The sequence below is a fragment of the Ananas comosus genome, linkage group 1, assembly GCF_001540865.1.
Source record: "Ananas comosus cultivar F153 linkage group 1, ASM154086v1, whole genome shotgun sequence".
NCBI classification, from domain to species: Eukaryota; Viridiplantae; Streptophyta; class Magnoliopsida; order Poales; family Bromeliaceae; genus Ananas; species Ananas comosus.
In genome coordinates this window covers 19,881,444-19,899,641 of record NC_033621.1, presented here as the reverse complement: position 1 = coordinate 19,899,641, position 18,198 = coordinate 19,881,444, and the positions used below count along the sequence as shown (strand labels likewise).

General features: G+C 42.0%; 1 long non-coding RNA gene across 1 annotated transcript; it reads right to left on the bottom strand.

The window, feature by feature from the left end:
• LOC109720883 lies at window positions 962-1,508 on the bottom strand. The gene is made up of 3 exons (XR_002219088.1): window positions 1,350-1,508; window positions 1,144-1,231; window positions 962-1,065 (listed from the first exon to the last, which is right to left on the bottom strand). It is a non-coding gene; the product is annotated as an uncharacterized LOC109720883 (long non-coding RNA).

Sequence of the window (18,198 nt, the reverse complement as noted above, 5' to 3'; positions counted from 1 at the left end):
TTTACTACCTGATTTAGCTCTAGGGACTGTTGAAAATTGTACTGTCGCAGTTTTACTTCGAGACGAGTACTCCATGGTAGTTTAGAATGTATTTACACTCGTGCTGGTTTCGCGAGATGCTGGATTTTTACAGATTCGTTACAGTGTCGTTTTCGGACTTGTGGCGTGTTACTGTCAGAGTTGACGCGATGGACCACGTATGGTCCTTCTTTGGCAGTCAGATTTGTGCGAGGGGCACGTTACCTGTTGGCGGTAGACCATTTTGAGTCGATTTACTTGACTTTGGCTAGTTTGGAGCCTTGATTGTGAGCTTCGGACAGAATACGCTGCATACTCGGCTTGCGGGAGCGCCACGAGGTGCACTCCTGGGCTAGTCATATATGGCTATCCGTGCTTTTGCAGGTTGGTGTCGCGCATGCCAGTTGAGACTTGCTCTCACGGACAGTAGAATAATGTGATAGAGCCCCCGATAGGTCGCAACGGGGCAGGCGGACGGTTGGTATTCACGAGTCACCGGCGGTCACGGATATGCTTACCTAGTCCCGATTTAGGATTGGTAGTCAGATTTGACATTACTAGCAGTTGTGTTAGTGGTTTAGAGCCGGATGCTAGTTGTATGTGGATGATAGCCGGTAGAATTATGCTTCCTGACTTTTCACTTCTATCCTGTGACCTCCCTTCTGTAGAACATTAGTGATGTGACGATGTTTGTTTTGGCAGTGGCGCCACTGAGTACTATTGTTGTTCCGCTCTCGCTCTGGTGACAGGTCCAAATCGCAGGTTTTCTCCTAATTCAATTTTCAAGTCCAACATGTATAATCTATTTAAATTATGAAACATGCTCGAGAATTCAGATTTTACCAATCTAAAATCATTCAAAAATCTGAGCCAAACTAGATTACTAAAATAGAGATATATACATGTCGACGATTATGAACTTAGGAGTCGAACCGATGTAACCCACCTCGCTCGCTAATCCCTGGCAGCACGGAACACCCTCGGCTGCAACACCACCTGCTGGATTGACCAAAAATGCCCGAGTCTCGAAATCGAGCGAACTCCAAACTAAAAAAACGCCAAAATTTCTCAATTCAGTCCAAAATCCACAGCAGCTGAGTAAAAACGGGATTCGACCGAGCTAACCTTCACCAAAATTCGCAAGTAAGGGCTTCGTGGATTCCTCTCGCAGTCCCGAATCCAACGAACCAAGTCTCGTCGCAATCCGATGCTCCTACGTCGAGAACGAGCCAAAATACAAACAGTCGACGGTGAAATTCAGCAAACAACATCTCCTCGAGTTGAAGTCGTAAGAATTTGCCCAAAAATCCAAAGAAATGCTGAATACTCACCTCGACAACACCAAGTACCTGTGTGACAGCAAGGACGGCGAAAACCTCCGCTCGCCCGGCCTCCTCGCAAAGCCCCGGCGTCAACACAAGCTCTAGCGGCTTCGCGGCGCGACGTCGGCGACAAAACTCCACCCGAGTTCCACCTTGCCTTCAACCGGATGGAAGAGCGAGAGAGAGATGGAGAATGGCAGCAAAAGTCTCTCTCTCTCTCCCTACANTAGTACCTCTCTTATTTAAAAATTAATTTAATAGGTAAAAATTTCGGCTAAAATTATTATTAAATACTAGCGTAAACTCAGTATTTAAATCATTAAATATTAAATTTTAATTAAAAGTTTGTAGCTTTGAAATACAAATTTATCAATTGTTTTAAATAAAAAATTCATATTATATTTAATTTAGATTTAAATATTAAATTTAAACTAGTTATAAAAACTTTAAATTATAACAAAAAGTTATAACTTAATTGTTAAAATTGAATGAAATTTTACATCTTTAGAAAATAAATTTATTTATTATTTTCAAATATTTATGTGATATTGAATTAATTTAATGTTAAAATTTCTATAATTGTAATTAAAAACTTGAAAGTACAATCAAATTATAACTTAACTGTTAAACTTAACTTTACAAATGAACAAATTTATATTTAAAAAGAAAGATTTTAAATTTATAATATTTATATTTCAAATTTGAGTTCAATTTAAAATTTAAACTTAAATACTTCTAAATAGTGAATACTTTAATCGGTAATAGATTCAACCATTCATTGTTTTAATTTAATCCTTTACTTCTAAACAACCTATAATAGTTTAAACCATTAATCGATTACGTATCAAAGTTTATAATAAAAATACTAACTAACCATTAGACAACTCGTACATGCAATGGTAACACATTTTCAGTTAGAATTGTAGTTTTTAACTTACCAGCCTAAATTTAACCGACCACATATCTTCATAAAGAGAATAATAATAAGAGTAGTAGTAGTAATAGATATAAATATTAAATTTGTAGAAGCTTAATATGATATATAAGTTTTAATATAACATGATATATATATTACATTATATATTATTAAATATATATATATTGTATTATAGATCATTATATATTATATATTTATATATAAATATTTATATTATAAAATATTATCATATAATTATATTTCTCTTGCTCTCCTATTCACTGAAAAAAAGTATGTAAAAAACAAAAGACGGTCTTTTATTGCCTTTTATTTTTGAAGTTAAAAAAATTTAAGCATTTTTATGAAAATGCCTTTTAAATAAATGTAGATTGTTTACTCCTTCTTTCGTTACCCCGTAAACGAAACTACATTTTTACTTGGCTTTTTAATAAAAGATATATATACTTTTTATGATATTTAACCAAGCTGTATTTTTATAAAAGGATATTTTTATTAAAATGCCTAAACTTTTTTTAAACTTCAAAAACAAAAGGTGTCAAAAAACGACCTTTTATTTTTAAATTCGACGTATTTTAATAAAAGTAAGTAAAAAAAAAGGTGGCTTGGTTTATATAAACTAAAAAAAAATAAAGTTGATTTATTTACAACTAACTTTTGAAAAAAGGGGATTTTTGGTTTGTGATATTTTACATTTATTAAAAAACGTGCTTTAAAAAAAAATGCTTTTTAATAAAAAATACTAAAATGTAACTTGGTTTGCCTAGGAATTGTACTACCTTTGTTAATATATACATAAGCCGAGCTAGTTACACTCTAGGGACCACAAGTCGAGACCTCCGAACAGCTGTCGAGACATCTCACAGCCCTGTCCAGACTCAGCGCAACCGCGGTTTATCTGCGTTTTGCCTGAGACACGCTGCGCTCCCGTCGGAAGTCGCTTCTTTTAGACGTTTATCGTCAAAAAGACGAACGACATGGCCATGTCGGTAGTTCCACATGGCCATGTGACGTGACCCGGCGCGCGCCCAACGAGAGCCCAACCGAGGACATGGCCATGCGCTAGGGCACATGGCCATGTGGTCTCATCCACTCCCCGAAAAACCATAAAAATGTAACGGAGCAAACATAGAGGGGAGTGAGGGGAGATATATCAAAGCACATCCCTCTCTCTCTCTCTGAAAACTTAAGGGTAGTATGCAAAACTTTCCAATGTTAGTTTTTTAATTTTTTAATATTAGCTCTTTTTTTTTCCAAAAAAATTTCTAGATCACATACCTGGTGACTTGTACTTCTTGTGCAATAGTAGGTCATCTTTTTTTATGCATAAATCTTAACCCTTCATTGATTAAAAATAAACGGCTAAGATTACAACGGAGTATTTAAGCATTGCTCTAATAATAATATATTTATAAATATTTTAATTATAATACATTTATAATATGACAGTTATTTATATAAATACTACATAATATATAAATCGAAAAAAATTATATAAAATTATTTACCATTTAATTTTTCTTTTCAACCGAGCAAGCATGTCTGGATACGATTTTTCTTTTCTTACATATACCAAATGTTAAAAAATGTAAAATTTTTTAACACGAAAATTTTTTTTTTGTCCTAATTTTACTTTGAACCAAACATATATAACCAAAGCATCACAACCTCAACTTGGACTAGTTTTGTTTTTTGTTTGCTGTGACGACGTAATGAGGCCGCTATTAGGTTTTGTTTGCTCAGATGACTTAATAAAGACCGCAATTGCCTTAAAACACCCAAATTCTAAAGCTCAAAAAGCTTACTTTCGTACATACATACGTTTAATATGCGCATGAAATGACTTTTTGGACTGCCAAACTTTTGTTTTGAAAAAGAAATGCTGCCCTCTTGCCACTCAAATTATGTTGGCGGCATTTCATTTCTTAAGCTTCTGTTTTTGTTTTTGTTTCTTTTTTTTTGATGAAAATTTTAGTTCTGATTTTTCGAAATATTACAATCAAGTTCTACATTATTTGATGTAGGACTTAGTTCTACATCAAATAATTTTGCCAGAATGATTTTGCCACTCAAATTACGTTGTTGAAGTTACATTATTTGATTATGGACAGGTTGGGCTTAAACTTTGGGCTTAACCCCACTTGTTATTACTAGTACCTATAGGCCCTGTTTGGTTGGGAAACAAGGGTGGGGATAAGGGGTTATCCCCTCCTTGTTCCCCAAACACTATATTTAAGGGTGGGAACAAGCTATTCCCACCCTTAACGGGTTATCCATTTGAACTTAAAACTTTAATGGTTAATATTTAAAAATTTTGATTTTAATTTAATTTTAATTTAAAAAAAAAAAAATTTTTTTTTCCCCCACCCTTGTTCAACAAGGGTGGGGATAAGGTGGATTCCCACCCTTGTTCGATAAGGGTGGGAATTGCCCAATAGGACNTTAAAATTTGATATTTTAATTTTTTTATATTTAGAATATGATATTTTGTATTTTAAATTAAAATTTCATCTTAAATTAAAGTTCAAAATTTTAAAAATTAATTTTTTAAAATTATAAATTTGAGATTTTAAAATTTTAAATTTTAATTTTAATTTTTAAACTTTAAAAGTTTATATTTTAAAATTTAAAATATAAATATAAAATATAAAAAATTAAATTCTAATATAAAGAAAAAAAATATTATTATTTTTTATTTATAAATACTCACTTTAATTCTTATCCCATCTTACCTAACCAAACGCTATTTTTCTTATTCTCAGGAATACTTAATTTTTCATCCAAACGCAAAATTCATCTAATCCCCGCTTATACCTCAATTTATACCTATCCCCGGAATATCCACTTTTTGCTTATCCCCGAACCAAACGATACCATAGTCTCTTATATACCAAACATTCAGTCTCATCTAATTTGGGACTATTGGGGTGTTACTAAGTCTCCCATTTAGGCCATTAGGCCCTGACTTCCTTGTCAGCCCAAGATCACCAAGGTAATATGAGATTTGTCTCGCTAACTTTGACATCCAGAGCTTGGTTCAACCAAGACTCATCACATATTTTCGGCTGGAGATTGGCTCTGATACCAAATATAATGACCCGGCCCATAATACTTAAGCCCACTTACTATTACTAGTGTCCATGGTCTTTTATATTGCAAACACAACTTTATTCCCATCCTATGTCGGACTATTGTGACTATTGAGGTGTCACAGACTTTTCCCGTTTAGGCCGCCCAAAATTAACAGGCGATGTGAGACTTGTCTCGCCAGCCTTATCATTCAGACCCTGGCATAGCCTGTTATTTGGTCATTCAAACCTTAACTCAGCCGAAGCTCGTCACACACTTCCGGCTAATAATCGGCTCTAATACAAAATATAACGACTTGACCCACTAGCAACAATAACTCGTTGGACCAAAACCATCGACTCAAAATGCTTAAGCCCACTTACTAGTTCTAGTGTCTATGGTCTCCTATATACAAAACACAACCTCATTCCCATCCGATGTGGGACTATTGAGGTGTTACATTATATATAAGTAACAAACATTTTCCTAGTATTCCTATATTTTTAGGAATATTCTAGCTCCATCCATATAAATATATACTATATAGAGAGAGAGAGAGAGAAGTTGAACTAGTTTTCTATTGATAGTATATCAATAATGTTTACTATCTGCTTTTTTGTCATTGAGTTATTACTATTTCAACTAACACCATTAAACTAAGGGTGGCAATCCAGCTCGCTGTTTCGCGAGCCAGCTCGTGTTCGGCTCAAAATGAGCTCGAGATCGAATCGCTCGTTTATTAAACGAGCCGAACACGAGCCGAATTTTTCGGCTCGTTTATTAATCGAGCCGAACACGAGCTGGGGTCAGCTCGCTTATGTTCGGCTCGATAACAGCTCGAATACATATATTTTATATTTATATAATTTATTTAATTATTATTTATATATATAAATAAATAATTATATATAATATATATTTTTATTATTTAATTTTTAGCAAATTAAAAATATAAATGCAAGCTTAATTATAAAAAGACTTATTTATATGTAAAGTTTCAACTATTAGATCCAAGTCTAATGGATAAGATTTTATAAATTTATTTTTTATATATATTCAATCTAATCCTTTTAACTTATTGTTCGTTGGCCAGCTCGTGAGCCAGCTCGTGTGCGGCTCGTTTATTAACGAGCCGAACACGAGCTGAATTTTTTGGCTCGATGCTTTAACGAGCCAGCTCGTGTTTGGCTTGGCTCGTTTATTAAACGAGCGAACACGAGCTGACCCCAGCTCGGTCGTGTTCGGCTCGTTTACACCCCTACATTAAACTCTAAACATCCAATGATAAAAAAAGGTAGCAATTTTAATTAAGGTATCGGAATTCCCAATCCAATTTATAAGAGTGTTCTACAGTCACCAATTTCATCCGAAAAATCATCATTTGTAAATCTCCAAATTAAACTGTAATTTTTATAAGAGTGTTCCAATTTAAACTGTAAATCTCCAAATTAAACTGTAATCTCCAATTTTAATTAAGGCATCGGGATTCCAAATCCAATTTATAAGAGTGTTCTACAGTCACCAATTTCATCCGAAAAATCATCATTTGTAAATCTCCAAATTAAACCGTAATTTTTATAAAACTAGAAATTCGATCCAAATCTTTACAAATCCTAGAATTAGAGAGAGAAAAAGGTTACTTGTAACATATTGAAATCTCGAGAACGATTATCGAACTTTAACCAAATTAACTAAAGTATGCGAAAGAGATAGATGGACAAGTTGCATTTAGCATTCCAACAATAATGGAAGGGTTAAAAATGAGTTTAAGAGAGATTAGAAAAGTTTTAGCATCGACCGGCGCGAAGTAGAGTCGAATCGGAACTAAAACTGCATTCTGGAGCATGTGTACCGGTACAACCATCGAGTTGTAACCGGTACAGACCAGCAACGCGAGAGGAAGCTGCTCTCGGGTTTAAGTTTTCGCAGAAGTGTACCAGTACACCCCTGGTTTGTACTGGTACACTTTGGTAAAATCCGAGGAGGCTGCTCTCGGGTTTGCCTCTGTGTAATCGTGTTACCGATGACAGCAGCCCGTGTACCGGTACACTTTGGTTTGGCTGTAACAATAAGGTCTGTTGCATATAAGAGTTTTTGGGTGGCTTAGTTGCAAATATTACAACATGTAATATACCCAACACTCCTCTTGTAACACACTGGACCTTTACAAATTGCGAGGTTCGAGTGTTTGGACTGTGTCCTGAGCTTTTCCAGATTTTCTGGTGGGTCGTTGACAGTGTTCCGACCTATGGTTCGAATCCCGAGAATTGTAGTATTTTATGTAGCGCTAAGGTCACTAAAGAGTTGGACTTAGCCTACCCTCGGATTGCATTCTGCACGAGGTGTAACCGGTGACAGGTCGATGGCTGTACCGGTACACATTTTGTACCGGTACACTTCTGATGGTTGTACCGGTACACTTGCGGCGAATTTCGAACCCGAGCCTCGGGTTTGCATTTTCGTAGGATGTGTACCGGTACACTTTCGAGTGGCCCTTTGGTCTGATGAATGACTGAGATGGCATAACAGACTAGCCCAAGTACTCGAGTCAATAGCAAAGGCAACCATAATACTATGTCACAAGATGTTATCTACTCATTTGCTTGAAGAATCTCTCTAATCATAACAGGCGACTGGAAGTAGATCCCGTTAACACACATGGACTCGTTGGGTGGCTATTACCATTTGAACATGACGACTTGCGACTATTGAGGTATTGATCCATCGCTGATGCTTGATTTGTGGCTCATTCGCACATGCTTGTGAGGGTCGCTTCCCTCCAAGCCGGCACTGCCGGAGTTAGGCCTCGCGACTTATGTATCGACGTCTGGGTATCGAGTGTCCAAGGGGCTGGAGGGATAGACTCATTCATCTAGAGTAGGACTGCTGAGCTACCACTGGCATTAGCGGCACAAGCCGACTACACCTTGTTAGATCCAATTGAGATGAACCAGATATTAAGCAACAAGTGGACATTCACTACTAGCTAGCGTTATAGTAGTTCGGACTCTATATGCTATGGCATAGTGGTTATAATTTGGGCTTAGAGTATATGACAAGTATCACTTATTAACATTGTAGTATCTTACATTGCTATGACTAGTACTACTAATATGTGGGATTTGGTCAGTATAGCATATTCATGCATTACTTGTTGCATCAGCGCCATATCGTTTAATTTTGACATATTTGGATCATGTAGAGTAGATGTACCCTCATGTTTGATATCAGTAATATTTGCTGGTATAGTAGTATACATTTCGAATATATGCTTTATTTTCGCAATCTTTATTTCGTTATTTATATCTGCTTGTTTTGGGCCTAGTGTGCAGTTTTGACTGTAGGTAGTTATATTGCCCACTGAACTATAATTATAGTTCTCACGCCCCCTTTTTATGTTTTCTTTTCAGAGCTTCCATCCGCGGAGAGGCATCGAAGATCGCGGAAAAGTTTCGCCTCGAGTTAGCTATAGACGGGACTTAGTGATAGGTGGCCACCTCTCTGTTTGACTCTTTTGGGAGAGGTTGTTTTGGAGAGTTTTGGTACCTGGTCAGTTATTAGAGACACGCCTATTTTGTATCTTGAGATTATATTATCAGTTTAACTTTATGCTTAGTGTTATATTTCTTTGTTCTACCCTGTGTTAGAACCTAGCCTATATACTTGCTCTGATATTCTAGTTGCAGAATTTCTCATACTTTACTCTTCCGCTTTTGTGAAGACGCTTATATGTGTTAGACATATCGGGTTTGGTGGGCGCACGGTCGGCCTATACCGGTCGGGGCCTGGTGACAAAGATTAATTTGGTATCAGAGGCCTAGGTTGAGTCTGAGTGACCTAAGCGAACCTTATCGCGGTGGACATATAGGAATTAACTCGTGAGAGCATGAGGTTCTATTATATTTAATGAGCAAGTATCATGATTGGTTTCTTCTGATAACTCCAAGAAGTTGGTTCGATCGAAGTGTATGGCTTCTAACTTCGGGAGGGTTACCGTTGGCGGCCGACAACGTAACATCTGGGAGTTAGTGAGTTCGGACACTTCATACTTTCGCGGATGATTTGGATATTGTATGTTCAGCGGGGTTCCAAGATTAGCGGGGGGTTATTATGAAACTTGGCTTTTATGTATTGTTGATTTGATGCGCTACACGCTCTAAGTTGTAAATGCGGACGATGCGGCGACTTTTGACGGAAGCGCGAGACATCCGCTACCCGGATCAGGTGACGGTCGGAGTTAGGGAGTCAACGCTTGCGGCCTCGCTGATTCGTAACACAGCAAGCGCCGACGCTCAGACAGCTGGTCGATCAGCACGCCGGCAGAGGTATGACTGCAGCGCCTGAGACCTTCTTTACACATCGACTGCCCAAAAGGCTCAGTCTTTTACTACCTGCGCAGTGGAGACAGTTTGGTGGCCGGGGGGGGGGTCGTCCCTGTACTCGACACTCGCAACGACACTTACAGTAGCTTTCGGGAGGAATATTGCAGCACACCAGCTCAGGTTGCTTCGGCCAGCCGGCGACTTTTTCTTTGATGGTTGAAAAAAAGTGGAGAAAAAAACGTTCTAGCGACTCATGGATCGGCCTCGACGAGTTCAGGAGGTACGATCCGAGGATCTTCGATGGGAGAGAAGCCGCACTTGAATCGCTTGAGAAGTTGGTTTTATGCACATGGAGAATTATTCCGCGACATCCCTTCGTGGAGGAGAAGTAGATTTGGCTCCATCACCATTTTGGACGCGAGCCTATAGTGGTGGGTGGGAGTCCAGGATATCCCAACACCGACCTGCCACGATTTCTTGGAGAGATTTAAGTAGCTCTTGTGGAGCATTACTTCCTCGTCCGCGGCTGAAGAGAAAGGGAGCAGCATCTACGCGAGATGTGCCAGGGGGATCGTAGTGGCGAGTACGAGAAGAGTTCTCTCAGCTTCTACACTATGCCCTTTGTTGTCGGGACGACGAGGATAAGGCTCGCATCTCTCGAGCGGGTACGGTCGACCGTCGACTCTATCAGTTGGCGAAACCCTCCAATCCTCGGACCTTGCAAATGTGGGTGAACGCGTGCTCATCTGGAAAGCTGCGCCCAGACTTTCAGGAGGTCAAAAAGGCCTTCGAACAAAGAAAGGGCAAGAGAGGCCCGCGATGGAGGCATGCGAATCAGGACGCACTCTGGGAGGCGCCGAAACATTCTAGGGAACCGAAAGCCAGTTCGCGATGACGTCGCTCATCACCACGGGCATTAGAGGATTCCGATGTCGTCAAAACTCTGAGCTGCGTAGTCTGCGGTGGTCGTCACTTACCGTAGCCCATGCTCACAGAGGCAGGGCAGTGTCTCGTGTGGCCAGGAGGTCACTTCCTTGTCCCGACTATTCGAGGGCTGTAGCAGCAGCGCCATCTTCAGCATCGGCCGCCCAGCTTTACCGGGTCCAGGCCCAAGGGACGCCTTCTGCTCACTACTGGCGTCATGCTGCACCTTCTGAGACAGACGAAGGGTCACACGGGCCCGCATGCAGCTGTGCGTATGTGGTCCCTAGATCACAATGACGAAGGCGGGCGCAGCCAAGTTTGTGTAATTTCAGTATCGGTCCCTTGTGGCATTTGTGTGGCATTTTTTGCTATTGGTGCATTTTGCATCTATTTCTGATCGGCTATTCGCCGAGTTGCATAGCATTTCGGTTAGTTCGATGTTTCTGTGACTGTGTACCCTCGACTAGGCGATTGTTTCGCGAATTGCGGGTAGCATATTTTTTTTATTTTTGCATAGCATGTAGATGCTCACGAGCGAGTGCATTAGTTGATCCCTGGCTCGCGCTGTTTGCCAGATGGGCTTGGAGCAGACCGTGCCCCTGCGACCATTTGGGAGTGTGGAGCCTGGGCCCGGTGCGCGTAAGCGCAGCGGCGTGGTGACAGCGGCCGGACCTGTTGGTACGGCAGGTTTTGTTAGGATGTTAGTCCGAGCCTCGACCTCGGACATGGAAAGCACGTGTTGGATCAGATCAAGGTACACACTGAGTGTGATTACCCAGACCGAGGATTTGTTAGCGTTGAGCTGTTTGCGCGTGCCCGTGGTTGATCGGTTGATCGGGCCAACTGTTGAATTTCGACACGCCCTATCCCCTTGAGATGTTCGGTGTGCCAACAAATAGATTGGCCTTCCTGTGGTGTGAGTTGTTGTGAGCGTACCTGTATCTGGTCGATTCGCGAGCGACTTGACTCTCTTGAGACGTGATGCACAAATAGTGGATTTAAGATTTACTTCCGATAGATGTTTGATTGTCTCCTTTACTAAAATTGGGAAAGTGCTCTGGAGCAGGGTTAGAGGCCTGACGTGGCATCACTCTTTGGTGGTGAGAATCCTTGAAATAAAGGTTCCTTGATCGGTTCGATTCTTGTCCCTGATCAGTCACTAATATTAGCTCGATTCCGGCAGGGAGGTTCTATAGTGTGTTTTGTTTGTGGAGAGGCACTCTCACTTGTGGGAGCGTTGGGCCGTTTCGACGGTATGTTCGGGACCATCGTGTTCAAATTAAACCACGTCTGGTGTCTTTGGACAGCGTTGAGCCCAATGATCTTGTCACTTGCATTGAGTTTGGTTAATTCGATTTAGACTCGTGACCGATCTGATAGGTTTCCATTTGATGTTGGAGTTTGACGTTACACCTCGAACGGGCATGATGCATGGTTGCGAACCTCACAGGATGATGTTCAAGACTGCTAGACTCACCAGTGGAAGGGATTTGCAGAATGATAATCCGCGCGTGCTGTTGGGATTGTGGACAGTCCGCGCGATTGACTTGGGTATTTTTATAGGCATGCCGAGTTTAACTGCGTGGGAGGTTTGAAAGCATCGAGTTGTGAACTTCATGATGTATGGAATTTTGTGGAGGGGAATGTACCAAGTCCTATTTTTCCCGTGTCTTGAGCTTGTACAAGGATTTATGCCTTCGGGATAGAACTGTATTATGAACTTTGGAATTAATTTTGGCTTTGATAGTGCATCAGAGTGACCTTGATAGAAAGCTCGTTATCGAACCGTGGATGACCCTTCCTCCTATCGCAATCGTGAACTGAGTCCGATGCTTACGAACCTGGGGCATCCGGTGACTAGGAAAGCTTTACAATCGAATTCTGAGCGTTGCTTGGACTTAGTTGGATAGATGATGATCTTAGTGAATGAATTGAGCTTTTGAGCTTGGTCCGTATGCTATGTTTTGCGGAGGAATGGAGGGTACTCCGAGAAGTGCGTATGTTCGAGAATGTGTGGAGAATCATACGCAGTGCGAATGAGAACAAGTAATCCCATGCATGGCGCAGTTGGACGTATCAGGATTTCTGTACTTTCGAGTGGTTACCTTCGTGTGATTGGAACCGTCCTGCCACCTAAGGTGGACGAATGATGGACGTTGTGAAATGTGCAGTGGATGGAAATTACATGCACTTAAATGCGATTGATTACGCTTAGTTAGGCCATCTCGAGAGAGACTGGATTGGAGGATCATTGTTGGAATATGAGCCGATCAGCGGATGTTCATCACCTCTCCTCGCGGAGCGTTGACTATGTATGAGCACGTCCAATGTTTGGATAGATGAGTAGGATTTTAACCCCCAAATGTCTTGTGTTTGACAGTGCTTGAAATCACCTTCGGCGGTTTTGGATGTAATCCTATATCACCAGAGTAATTGAAGCAGTAAGCAAGGGCTTTACCCCCACTTGGGCGAGATATGTGAGAATTGGATCAGCGTTCGGAAACACTTGATTCCTAAGAACGATGGAAGACTGAAATCAAGCCGATTGAAGCAATGCGAAATTTCGGTGAGCTTGAGTAGAAGCTTTATCAGGAAGTGTGGGTTGTTGTTATGCCAAAACCCTTGCGCGCCGAAGATTGTGCCTGTGTTGCCGCCTGTGGAGTTTTCCAGCCACACTGGCATTATGTCTGTTGGCGGCGCTGTTGGGAGCGCTTCTTCCATTATATTCGCGGGGTCTGTGTGGTTGACCGCCGTTTCGGGCACGAAACTCCTTTTCCAGGAGGCAGAATTGTGCATTTTCTGCTAATTTTCTCAGTCCCGTTCTTTACAGAAAATTCTACATTTTTCGTTTTCGCTCCGATTTCTTCCAAACATGTCCAAAATATACCAAGGGACCTTCACAAGCTACCAATTCAATTTGGAAGCCATTCCTTTTCATTTTGACATTATTGGAGCCGAATGAGAAATAGAATCAGCTCCAATGCACTTTCTCCTTTTTCACACTACCACTTCGCCCTGAGCTCTTCAAAGCCCTTTGATAACACACCCTTGGCTTTTCCAAGACTTCCCAACTGATTCGGAGATGCCACAATTTATCTTTACGCCTTACTTTCATTTCTTTTAATCAAAGTTAGCGTCGGAAATCCGAAATTCTCTTTATATTTTGTTTCGCGCCCAATTTGCGCCGAAACACTTATTTATCTCCGAAATTCATTCCAACGCATCACAAATCACTCGAGGATGATGTCCAACTAGCTCAATCCTCACTTTGACCCTCTAGGTCAAAGTTGACATCGCAATTCCAAGTTTCCATATGTTACAGACCGAGATAGCAATACCCTGAAGAGTCAAGCTCAGCGTATCAATATGAATGAAACAAAATTGTAGTAAAAGTGTATAAGTTGTAATAATTTAAAGGCTTATGTAATATTGTAAAAGTAAAAATTCTGAGATGAATGCTTGTAATAGCATAGTTAGCATTTTATGTTTTTGATACTTATGCAATCTGTGGTTGAATACAGTTCCTGTTTGGAACCTCTTGTATTGCATTGTATAGATTGTGACGCATGGAACGTACAGGGGAGGCTCTGTCCGTTCGGCGGTCTGTCGGCGTGCCCGAATCCGACCAAATAGGCGGATCTCGGGGCGTGACAAACGAAGTTCAATTGTCATCACCAAAACATTGAACTCCTCGCGTGTAATCCAAATACAATTTGAAACTCAAAATACATTTCAAAACTACTAAAACAGATTCTATGACTTAGACGCAACTAGGAGTCTTGAAGTCTTGAAATCCTGCAAAACAATTCACTCAAAAATGATTAGCCTTGATTAGCCTTAAATTCTTATACCTTCTTTGTCTTTGTTCACATCTCCCCCTTTGGTCTTGAACTTATCATCCTCTGCTTTAGTTCAATGCCTGTTCATTCATGCTCCCCCCCTTCATCTACGCTCTCCCCCTTTATCTACGCTCTCCTCCTTTTTGTCAAAAATTGCCAAAAGAAAGCAAATAGAGAGAGAAAACAAGCTAGAAAAGCATAAGCGTAGTCAAGTCATAGTTACAGGCCTAAAAGAAAAAACAAGTAGAACTAAAACTAAAACATCATCCTAAACAGCAAATGCAGTGAAAGAGAAAGACTAATCTCGACGAAGAAATCACTCCATGTCCTCGTCATCATCATCATCATCTCCAGCACCAGCTCCAGAACCCCCAGCCTCAGGAGCATCACCAGACGATGGAATGAGAGGATGTCGTGAAGATGACCGCTGATACGAAGCAGAAGATGGAGTAGGTTCCCAAATATCATCATGTCGACACCCCATCTTATCCATCAATCTTTTGATACTTAATTCAAACTTTTTGATGCTAGACTCAACTTTTCTTCCAATGTTGTTCACCTTCTTCTTTAATTTTCGCAAATCATCCTTAACTGATTCCAATGTCGTCGCTCCCCCCGAACTAGATGAAGTATCATAACTCCCTCGGGATGGAGGCGGAGGAGCAGAGCTAGAAGCTGCTCTCGGTGGAGGTGCTGGGCTAGATGCTTCAGGAGTGGCCCTTTGGTCTGATGGAATGACTGAGAGTGCATACAGACTTAGCCCAAGTCACTGAGTCAATAGGCCCAAGGCAAACATCATACTTGTCACAAGATTATCTACTCATTTGCTTGAAGAATCTCTTAATCATAACAGGGATGGAAGTAGATCCCGTTAACACACTGGACTGTTGGGTGGCTATTACCATGTTTGGAGACATGACGATTGGACTATTGAGGTATTGACCATGCTGTCTTGCCATTTGTGCTCATTCGCACATGCTTGTGAGGGTCGCTCCCTACAAGCGGCACTCCGGAGTTAGGCTACGCGATTATGTTCGCTCGTCCGGTATCGAGTAGGTCACGGGCTGAGGGGATAGACTCATTCTAGAGTAGGAATGCTGAGCTTACCACTGGCACTTAGGCGGCACAAGCCGACTACACCTTGTTAGATCCTAATTGAGATTGAACCAGATATTAAGCAACAAGTGGACAATCCTACTAGCTAGGTTATAGTAGTTGACTCTTGATATGCTATGGCATAGTGTTAACATTTGGGCTTAGAGTATATTGACAGTATCATTATTACATGGTAGTATTCTTATTGCTATGATAGTACATACTAGATATGTAGTGGAGATTTGGTCAGTATAGCATACTTCATAGCATTACTTGTTGCATCAGCGCCATATTGTTTAAGTTTTGACATATTGGATCATGTAGAGTAGATGTACTCCATGTTGATATTCAGAATATTTGTGGATAGAGTATTAGCATTTCAATATATGCCTTTATTTTCGCAACGTTATTTCGTTATCTTATATCTGTTGTTTTGGGCCTAGTGTGCAGTTGATGTAGGTAGTTAATTGCCCACTGGAAACTATAATTATAGTTCTCACGCCCCCTGTTTTATGTTTTCTTTTCAGGCCTTCCATCCGCGGAGAGGCTCGGATGCGCGGAAAAGTTTCGCCTCGAGTTAGCTATCGAGGGACTTGAGTGATAGGTGGCCACCTCTCTGTTTGCTCTTTTGGAGAGGTTGTGAGAGTTTGTACCTGGTCGTATAGGACCACCCTATTTTTGTATCTTGAGATTTATGATGTATCAGTTTAACTTTATGCTTAGTGTTATATTTCTTTTGATTCTACCTGTGTTAGAACCTAGCTATATACTTGCTCTGATATCTCTAGTTGCAGAGATTCTCATACTTTACTCTTCGCTTTTGTGTAAGACGCTTATATGTGTAGACATATGGCGGGTTTGGGGCGCGCACGGTCGGGCCTATACGGTCGGGCGTGACAAGATTAATTTGGTATCAGAGCCTAGGGTTGAGTCTGAGTAGACCTAGCGAACCTTAGGCGGTGGACTATAGGAATTAGACTCGTGAGAGATGAGGTTCTATTATATTTATGAGCGAAGTATCATGATTGGGTTTCTTCTGATAACTCCAAGAAGTTGGTTCGATCGAAGTGTATGGCTTCTAACTTCGGGAGGGTTACGTTGGCGGCCGACAACGTAACATCTGGGAGTTAGTGAGTTCGGACACTTCTACTTTCGCATGATTTGGATATTGTCATGTTCAGCGGGGTTCCGATAGCGGGGGTTATTATGAAACTTGCGCTTTTATGTTGTTGTAGTGTTGATGCGCTACACGCTCTAAGTTGTAAAGCGGACGACTGCGGCGACTTTGAGGAAGCGGAGACATCCGCTACCCGGATCAGGTGAGGTCCGTGAGTTGAGGAGTCAGCTTGCGGCCTCGCTGATTTCGTAACACAGCAAGCGGCGACGACTCGACAGCTGCGTGGATACAGCACGCCGGCAGAGGTATGATGCAGCGGCCTGGAGGACCTTCTTTACAGCACGCTGCCCAAAAGGCTCAGTCTTTTACTACCTGCGCCAGTGGAGACAGTTTGGTGGCCGGGGGGGGGGTCGTCCCCTGTACTCGACACTTCGCAGACGACACTTACAGTAGCTTTCGGGAGGAGATATTGGCAGCACCACCAGCTCAGGTGCCTGTGGCAGCGGCGACTTTTCCTTTGATGGTTGAAAAAAAGTGGAGCGTCAGCGACTCATGGATCGCCTCGACGAGTTCAGGAGGTACGATCCCAGGATCTTCGATGGAGAGAAAGCCGACCACTGAATCGTTGAGAAGTGGTTGATGCACATGGAGAAGTTATTCCGCGACACCTTCGTGGAGGAGAGAGATAGAGTTTGGCTCGCCACTCACCATTTGGACGGCGAGGCCTATAGTTGGTGGGTGGGCATCCAGGATAATCCCAACACCGACCTAGCAGCGATTTCTTGGAAGAGATTCAAGGAGCTCTTGTTGGAGCATTACTTCCTCGTCCGCGTGAAGAGGAAAATGGAGCAGGATCTACGCGAGATGTGCCAGGGGGATCGGATTGTGGCCGAGTACGAGAAGGAGTTCTCTCAGCTTCTACACTATGCGCCCTTTGTTGTGCGGGACGACGAGGATAAGGCTCGCATCTTCGAGCGAGGACTTCGACCGTCGATCTATCAGTTGGTGCAACCCTCCAATCCTCGGACTTGCCAAGATGTGGTGAACCGCGCTCTCATCGTGGAAAGCTGCGCGGCAGACTTGCAGGAGCGTCAAAAAGGCTCGAACAAAGGAAAGGGCAAGAGGCCCGCGACTGAGGGCGCGAATCAGACGCACTCTGGGAGGCCGCCGAAACATTCTAGGAACCGAAGCCAGTCGCGAGGACGTGGCTCATCAGCACGGCATAGAGGATCCGAGTGTCGTCAAACTCTGAGCTGCGTGATCTGCGGTGGTCGTCATTACCCGTAGCAGTGCTCACAGAGGCAGGGCAGGTGCTACTCGTGTGGCCAGGAGGGTCACTTCCTGTCCGACTATTCGAGGGGTGTAGTAGCAGCGCCATCTTCAGCATCGGCCGCAGCTTTACCGGGTCCCAGCCAGGGGACGCCTTCTGCCTACTACCTGGCCGTGTGGCCACCTTTCCTGAGACAGACGGAGGGGTCACGACGGGCCCCGAGCAGGCGTGCGTATGTGGCCTAGACTGAGAAGGCGGCAGCAGCCAAGTTTGTGATTTCAGGTATCG